Consider the following 9897-nt stretch of genomic DNA (forward strand, 5'->3'; position numbering starts at 1 on the left):
TACAATTTTGAGTTGCTGCAATTAAATTTTGGCAAAATGGACTAGCTTGCCACATAATTTTTTCACTCTGATTTTTGGGGCGTCTTTGAATTCAGGGCTCTGTAGGTTGATCACTTTCATTTCCATCAAACGATGTGGCATCCTTTCGTTTCTAACACATTACCCAGTCTATATCAGTTTAGATATCCAGGAGGATTTCTTTTTCCCATTGAGATCTGATGTGTTTTCAAAGTGTTCCTTTAATTTTTTGAGCAGTTTATATATATATATATATATATATATATATATATATATATATATATATATATATATATATATATATATATATATATATATATATATCCTATGGAGGGACGCAGCCCCTTTTAAACCCACCCGGACGTGCTCCAGATGCCTCCCAATGATCTTCTGCCGGCACTCCCTGGTGAAGCACTCCGGGTGTCCCTGGTCATCTTCCCCACAGCACTTCTGGGTGTGGCGGAAGTGCTGAGGGCCAGGGCTCCTCAGGCATCTGGGCGCCCCCTGACGGTGACCACGGGCCCCTATAGGGTTGAGCTTCCATGCTCCTTTCCCGTAGTCCCCAAAGCCACCAGGGCGGTCGCCCCCTCGTGGTCTGGAGGAGGCATAATCCCTCCTCCGGTCCTATATATATATATATATATATATATATATATATATATATATATATATATACACTCTAAGTATACTGTATATTACTTTGGAAGCTATTATTGACTCCTTGGCAAGAATGTATAAAAATTGCTGATTACATAAACAACCAGAAGGGATGGATGAGCTAATGAAGAACACAACATTCAAAATAAAACAGCAAAACCTTTATTCTCTCTGGGTCCGACTACTCACCTTCTGATCATTTTTTGCTTGACCAATTCGCCAACCACCAAGACAGATAAAGGCGTGATCTTTTATCACCTCCTGTTTCCTAATCTCTGTAATTCAGTCCTCTCTTCCTCTTGTCTGTGAAGCTCTTGTTGCAGCTCACTTCACAACTCTTCACACCCTCCAAATAGCTTTGTACCCCATTCCAGGGTCACTTTTGACCAAACTCCTGCATCACTTCCAGGTTCAGGGTAGCCTTATTTTTGCAACAGGGTTTTACTGCTAGTAACATTCAAAATATACAAAATGAAGAAGAAGAATAATCAAATGACAGAAATGTAACAAAGGGCAAAACCAGTATGTTATCTTACAGCCAGGGTTTGTTTGCTAAGTTATGTATGTTGTTTTTTATTGTTATCTCTATTACATTTCTCATATGCTTGTGTTTTTTTGTACTTTTTCTGTACCTATTTTTTCTTCATTATATATGGCAATTTTGTGCCTTAAAGCTACATTTCTTGTATTTTGTGGGTGGAACACCCAGGAGGTGGGGCCATCATTACATCATCGCTGAAGGACCACCCTTGTCAATTATATTCAAGTTAAGGAGGTTACATTTCTCATTGTAGTGCTGGACTGCAGTTCTCTGTGAGTATTGTTCTGATTTTCTGATTATGTGCACATTTCTTGAAGATATCCTTTCTCTTGGTTTTTTCTCATTAAAGAATTCTCATGTTCTCTATACGAATCACTGCAATTTGCCTTTTTTTCTCAAGTCATAACTTTATGGTCATCCTCTCCATTGAAGGGCACCATTATGTATTTGGGACATTTAAAAATATTTTTTTCTCTCTTAAAGACAGCCTCCCATTTTGAGTCTGTGCCGGCCTGAATGCCTGCCTTGTGCGTTTGGGGACTGTTTGCCTGGGATAAGCAATATTATGGTGATGTCCTGGTTAGGCCTTTTTTTTGTATATTTTCTGGCCTACGCCATCTTTTGTCATCTTGTGTTGCTGTACCACAACACAGACAGACAGAAAATCTTCTGTCAAAACCAAAACGTTAATTAAAGCTTGGAGCCAAGAAAGCAACAAGTAAATATCAGAACCTTAATGTTAATGAAAGTCTTTTTATGGAGAGTCATAATGATGAATGCCACACAGAACACGGCTCTGACTTTCACAGTGTCATGACAATGACATCACACAACACAGAGATCACATTGTATTTTGTAGCATGGGGCCAGAAAATGGTGCTGATCAATCACCTTGTAACAAAATGGTGTCAAGTCAAGTTGGTAGGTACGCACTGGTACTGTGAGTTGCACTCACCTCATGATGAAACAGCTCAGGATCTCGGTTGGCAACCCCTCAGGCAGACACGTGTTCCAGTTCCACCCTCCGGAAATTAGCCTCTATTTGCCGCAGCCAGGTGTTACGTGGATGTCCCCTTAACCTGGTCAAGCCACTCGGGTCCCCAACAATGAGGATCTTACGAGCTGGATCACCCTTGGGGAAACGTGCCACATGGCTGTAGTACCGTAACTGACGCTCCCTCACAATGCAGGTAATGTGCCTCATATGGGACTCCATGAGTAACCGCTCATTCGACACAAAGTCAAACCAACAGTACCCAAGGATTCTCCGAAGAGACACAGTACCAAAGGAGTCTAGTCTTCATCTCAGGTCACTGGATAGCATCCATGTCTCGCAACTATATAGCAAATGGTGTTACAAGAAAATAAAAACATAAAAATAAAAATTATTAATGAGTTCTGAGACAGTAATTTCCAAAAACCAGGCATATGGATGATGTGCAAAAACCTTACAAAATTACTTGAAACTAAAATTTGTTTCGGGTAAAAAAAAAAAAAATCATGTGTATTTTAACAAGAGTTCTCAGGCTAGAACATCTACGTAACATCAGGCCTGTGCAGCCCCCTATCTACTGGAATTTCCTCATGTCTCTTCTTGGTCTCCCTGTGCTAACTTCCTGTTAGAGGGCCAGGTGATCTTGGTAACTGGTAATTTACCTGTCCTCTCCCCCCATAGGTGTACATGACATGATTTCATTTAGTTTGCATCTCACTTCCTAGCTCTCAGGTGCCCTTGTCTTTAAGACATAAGGGTATATTATTACATTTAAAAGTCTTATCTGACAATAAACAAATAATTTGCTATAATGACAATTGATTTTCAGAAGTACATGAAATATATGAAAAACTCTGAATCATGATAGGTTACCCTTGAAGATGGGATGGGAGTGGATGTGTTCTAAAGCAAGGTTTGGTAAGCAGTTAAAATCTCCAGTCAGCACACACTATTATGCCAAAAGCTTGTGGACAGCTGACCATGACACCTATATGAGCTTGTTGGATATTCCACTCCAAAATCATGGCCATTAACATGGAGTTGGCCTACCCTTTGTCAAAATAATGGCCTCCACTATTCTGGGAAGGCATTTCACAAGTTGTTGGAGTGCATCGGTGGGAATTTGGGCACATTTAGCTAGTAGAGAATATGCGAGGTCAGGTGCTGATATTGGATGAGAAGACGTGACTTGCAAGAAACGTTCCAATTCATCTCAATAGTGTTCAGTAGAAGTGAAGTCAAGGGTCCTGCAGGTCTCTTGAGTTTCTCCATGTCTTTATGTACCTGAGTTTGTACAATGGGGCACAGACATGCTGGGACAGAAAAGGGCTAACCCCAACCTATTGAGTCAAAGATGGGAGCTCACAATTTTCTAAAATGTCTTTCTATTCTGTAGCATTAACAGAACCCTTCACTGGATCCAAGGGGCGACTGCCAAACCGTGACATTATCCTTTCTCCAGCAGTCTTTACAGAGGGCACAATGCAGTCTCAAAGGTGGCATTCTCATAGTATCTGCTAAACCCATATTCATGTATCAGACTGCCAGATAATGAAATATGGTTAATCACTCCAAAGAGCACAGTTGAACTGCTCCAGGGCTGATGGTGATGTGCTTTACACGACTCCGGCTGATGCTTGGTATTGCGCATAGTGGTTTTAGACTTGTGCTGAGCTCCTTGCTCATGGAAACACATTTCAAGGAGCTCCCAAGGCATAGTTCTTGTATTAGTGCTGCTTCCAGAGTCAGTTTGGACCTCTGTTGTGAGTGATGCCATAGAGGATAGGCAAGTTTTTTATGCGATGCACATCAGCACTTAGTGGCCACGCTCTGTGACTTTACATGGTCTACCACTTTGTGGCTGAGCTGTTGTTGCTCCCAGATGATTCAACTTCACAATAACTGCACTTACAGTTGACCGAAGCAGGTCTAGCAGAGCAGAAATTTTATGTACTGATTTGCAGCAAAGGTGGCATCCTATGACAGTGGCACATTAAAAATCACTAGCTCTTCAGTGTGACCCGTTCTACTACCAATGGAGAATGCATGGCCTTGTGCTTGACTTTATGCACCTGTTACTAAAGAAAGCACATTAGTTATACATTCTTATCAGCCCAATTAGGTGTATATATGTTAGCCATAATGAGTTTTGTTTCCTTCAGTTTTCCCACTATTGAATGCTGTGTCTGAGATTATCTCTGAGGCACCAAGACGGATTGCTCTATGAATCAATTTTCATTCTCCTCTAGTTTTTTGTCATTTTTGAAATAAAAACCTTTCCAACATATCCTTTCTTCAACCTTGGTTGACATTTAATATTTAAATATGCCTCCTGTAATCAGGTTATCTAATATCACTGAACAAGGAAAAACATGTTTCAGCTTGTAATTGAGACCCTTGACATTCCAAAGTTTTAATGAGTGGTCAGTTATTCAGCCTATGTGTTATTTTTTTAGTTTTGGGATTATAGGTTTCCCCATAAAGTAATATTTTGTCTGACATGTATTTAACTTTTAAACAATACAACTAAAAATATCTCAAAATAAGTGGACAGAAAACAAGATACTGGACACAATTGTTTCTCCTTTCATCTTTCACCCTGGCCTGTCTTGCCTTTTCTCATCTGGAACTCAGATAAGATCCAGTATTTTGCAGTCCCAGTTCAACATACCACAAGTCAAGACTCCCCAGAAACAAACAGGTGTCCTCCACTAATGCAATAATAAAGAGTTTGCATAAAAGCAACAGTAAAGTTATTATTTCCTGATAAATTCTAGAATATGTTTTAACAGCGAGTGATGAGTTGGCATTCCATTGTGAAAATAAGCAACTTTAGAGCCAGCTGCAGGGGAACCTATAAAACAGCAAGCCTGCCAACGTCACATATGAGTTCCATCTTGTGCACCAAAATCGCATACAATTTCATTTTTAGAGAAAGTGAGTTACCCAAAAAAAGTAATATAAAGATCAATCAATCATTTCAACACTCTGTGCCATTGCTACACTGGTGTTTGAAGTGGGATGAGTGAAAACCTACAGTCCAGCTTAACAAGATGTTGAGTGCTGCAGAAACCTACAAAGGACTTTATGGGCTATTTTGAAATGTTGTTGGAGAGTCTATATGCTGATTACTTGGATTTAGAATGCCATTTCCAGGATAAGTAAATCTAAGAAGACAGCTAAGAGACTACCACCTCTCCAATTCCATCACCGACTTCTCCATCTGCTGAGGTCCTTCAGCCTGAGTGCATGGCCACTGGCAGAGCTATGGACTCATAAAGCTGGGGAAATTGAGCTTCCATTGACCCCACATGAGCAGTGTCAAGTAATACCACTGGTAAAACTGTCATCAAAGGAAGAGGCAGATCGAAGAGGCATTACAGAGCAGCTGTGAAGGGAGAGTCTCAAAGCAGAGATCCAGATGTGGAACACCATTTGTAATATCAGGTCAATGAAAGAAGAAAGCTGAGATATATCTTCATCTCCACAAAAAAAATTTGTTTACCACATATAATGGGCAAATCACCACATAGAAGTGCAGTGTTGAACACTTCTGCTACAATGCATGACAGCAGAACAATCAACATCCCCGTTGTGCTACCTGATAACAAAAAGTTCAAGACCCCTGCCAATGTATATTTGCAGAAATGACCTTCTTGTTCTGAAGAGTTTATATGCCATTACAAGGAATTAAAAGGATAGGAGTTTCTCCATCTCTGTGGACGAGTTACTTCTGCTTCTTTGAATTGAGGGGTGCCCCAAAGATCTGTCCACAGACCTATCTTGTTTTCATTGTATATGATTCCTCCTGTTCAAATTATCAATTCTTTTTATGGTATCTCCTACCATTTTTATGATGACAATATTCAGCTTTATTATTCGTTTAAGCTGAGATATCTACATAAGTTGTCTGGGTAACTGTCTCAAGGAAGTCAATAAATGGAAACTAGCCAACTACTTAAAGTTAGGTTTTAATCTTTGCCCCTCCCGATTTGCACTCTGTAGTTAAAAACGTTCTACTATCTACACCTGTTCTTATGTATCCCTAAGCAATTTAGGTGTCATATTTGATCAATCTCTGAGTTTTGGTGCACGTCAGGTATCTCAGTCATCGTTTTTTTTTTACATTTAAGAAACATCTGTTGTTAGCAGGGCTGAGATGGAAATCCTTATCCATGCATTCATCTTGTCTTATCACGTCTGGATTATTGCAATTTTTTCTTTACGTGTCTAAGTAAAGCTGGTTTGTCTTGACTGTTCAAAATGCAGCTGCCAGGCTTTTAACACATTCAAACAAATGGACCTGCATCTCCCCAATTTTACACTTTCCACATTAGATCCAGGTGGAATTTTGGATGCAGTTCAAAATTCTGGTACTTACTTACTGAGCACGGCATGGTCAAAGCTCCCCAATATATCACAATCCTCTTTCAGTACAACACCTTGGGCCGTGCTCTGAGATCTGCTCAGTTAGATCTCCTTTCCATTCCTCATACCAGAATAAAGACACGTGAGGATCATGCATTTCAAGCTTATGGAACAGTCTCCAGTGATGCTGAGATCAGCAAAATTAATTGAACTGTTTAAGTGTCAACTTAAGACGCATCTGTTTAGACAGGCATTCGGGTAGCGCTGCCATCTGTGGGTGTTGTTTTGTGTTTTGCTTTGAAATTACATTTTATTCTCATTTCTCGTTTGTACTTGTACTTTTTTACTTTACTTTAAAAGTGGTTGTTGGGGAAAGCAACTTTGGACTGAACTGTAGAACAGTTGCACCAAATGCTATAACAAGATGCTGAGAAGTGAAACAGAATGGAAGAGGATTCATAACTATTGTATTACTTATATTTTTGTCCTAATGACTAATGAAAACAGATGCAGTAGACACAGCTAATCAGCAGCTCTAGTCATGGTATACCAGACTAAAGTAGTGTTTCTTCAGCCAGGATATAAAAACTGAGACTGAAGGGGCACCTCTTATATTATTTTTTATATGGATCTGGCACCACTGCTCTACTGCCAAGTTGTTGGCCTGCCTATGGAAGTTATTTCAGATCAAGGAACACTGGAATTATCAGATAGAAGGGTCCTTTCATCAGATTGGCCAGTGCAGCAGTGACTGTGCTGTAGAATGAGAAGTAGGGTGCAGACGGCTAGTTGGCTCAGGTCTACAGGATTCTGACTGTGTCTGGCTTGTCTGACTCCTTTTCTACAATATGGCTGCAGTTCTACAATTGGCTGATGGACAGATATCATTGCTTTCATTTATGTTAATTAGTTTCTACTTTGTCTTTGATGTATTTGAACAATTCTGCATCCTTATATATAATGTATATAATATATATAATGTATTGTATATAATGCGATACTATGGAGTGAGTGGTATAATCTATTTTTCCATTTTGCCTTGAAAGTTGTTGTGGTGCTCTACGTCTACACTTGGTGAAGAGCATTGTGGCAGAACAAAGTAGTTTGTACTGTTGTATTTCTGAGGTAGCCATTATAGATGGGCCATCTAGTACTATGAAGAAAATTACTGTTCTTTTTTTATGTATCATTTTTTACCCCATTTATTTTGACACCCATTTTTAGGTCCAACCTACCTGGAAGGGGTTCTCTTTCTGAATTACCTTTCTGAAGATTTCTTCCATTTTTTATTTCCTATAAGGTTTTTTCTTCTTATCTCCTTAGACAGTTAAGGTTGGGGGGCTATCAAAAAAGGATCTTTTTTAGCCCATTGAATACATAAATTGATGTTGTTTTTGTTAGCAGGCAGATCATCTAACGTCTTCAGGTCCTCGTAATTAACAGCTCAACCCCTTGCTGTTATTTTATTAACCTTTGGAATCTTAAGTAGGTTGCCATCTGAAGAGCTTAAAGTACATCTTGTTTATAAGTAATGATAAATTCAGATAGGTAATCAGTGCCTTAGCTATTTAAGGCTTTATATCTACAAAAAAGAATTTTGAAGTCGGCCCTAAGATTAACTGGAATTCAAAGACTTCAGAACAGCAATTATGCAGTCGTACTTTTAGGTTTCTTTAAGGATTCTTGTATCAAAAATTTTGAATGAACTGAAAGCTGCAAAAAGACCAATTTGAACAGCCAATGGATAATGCATTGCAGTAGTCAATCCTACTACAAATAAATGCTAGAATTACTTTTTAGTATCCTGTGATACTAAAGATAGAAAACATCTTAATTTCTGAGATAAAAATGTTGTAGATAGTTTTGTAATATACTATGTATTTTAATAGACATGCAAACTTCAAAGATAATGAGTAAATTGCATGCTGATTCAATAAAACTAATGTTCACACCTACTGAGTTAAAAAGTGACAGAATCATTCTCCCAGATAAATAATATTTCTGGTTTTTTTCTATATTCAGAGACAAGTCACTTTCATCCATCCAATCTTTTATCTCAATGACAAAATTAATTAAGGGCAGCAGCAGAGAGATGTCACTTGGCCAATAACAAAGGCATAGCTGGGTGTTGTCTCCATGCAAGTGATAATTAATTTTATGTTTCTAATGGTAGTTTCCAATGAAGCGTGTAAAGTGAGATCAGTAAACATCAGAGTACTGAACTCCGTGGTATCAAATGCTGTGACTGAGCTGATCCCTTGACCTGAAAACATAAGGACATGCGCTGTGTGGATATGCTTTAATCTGGACTGGAGTGCTGGTGCTACTTTTACACATACAGTAGATTCTTACAGTGGATTGAGTTCTTCGCATTTTTAAAATATTATTACATGTCCTCTAAACTGATTATGTCATCTTGTAGTGACAAGCCTAGAAGTGTTATAATCTATCACTTTACTTGTTTCTTGTTTTGAAGATGAGTAATAAAAAGCATTGCTTCGTTCCATCCCCAATATAAAAGAAAAAAGTATTTTTAACACTAATTCCATTATCTAATATACAGATATGATATAAGGTATTTCATCCATTATGACAAATCATTTCAAAAATTTTCTTTTGGAAGAAAGGTCCAACATGAATTTGTGCATCAACACAATGTCTTCTTAGATTTAACATGAGATATTTATTCATCTGGGGCCTCATGCATAACGCCATGCACAAAAAAATCCAGATGTATAAATCTGTGCGTTCGCCAACTTCCATGTTCTTCCGCTCCATAAATCCTGGTCAACATGAAAAGTAACGCACGTGCACGCCCCTGCTGCCACTCCCAAACTCCTCCCAGAATTACGCCTCTTTAAATATTCAAATCAAAATAAATAACCCTTAAGCTCAGCGTTCTGTGAAAAGGCAATGGCAAAAGCACAGGGGGGAAATAGAAGAATTTCAGCGAATACCAAGTGGAGGCAATGAAAAACGTACAATTTGTTGGTTTAAACAGTGGTATAAACAACAAAAGGAAGTTGATCGAGTGACATAGAGTGTCGGAGAAACTCAAAAGCTCAAGTTAACAAAGTTGCACAGTGCACGAAATAAAAAAGAAGTTGTCAGATATCAAAGTCGTAGTGAAAAGGCGACTCGTAGCCCACCATCTGAGTGTCATATGAAAGCTTATTAGGGTACAGAGAAAAGAAAAAAAATATGGACGCAGTGGGAAAAAACTCGAAATGTCAACTTTAATCTTGAAATTTCCACTTTCCTCACATGTTTAATTATTAATAATACAGATTATTTAAATTATGTTAACATTTTATCTGTA

This window comes from Polypterus senegalus, chromosome 14 (genome assembly GCF_016835505.1).
Source record: "Polypterus senegalus isolate Bchr_013 chromosome 14, ASM1683550v1, whole genome shotgun sequence".
In the NCBI taxonomy this organism is placed as follows: domain Eukaryota; kingdom Metazoa; phylum Chordata; class Cladistia; order Polypteriformes; family Polypteridae; genus Polypterus; species Polypterus senegalus.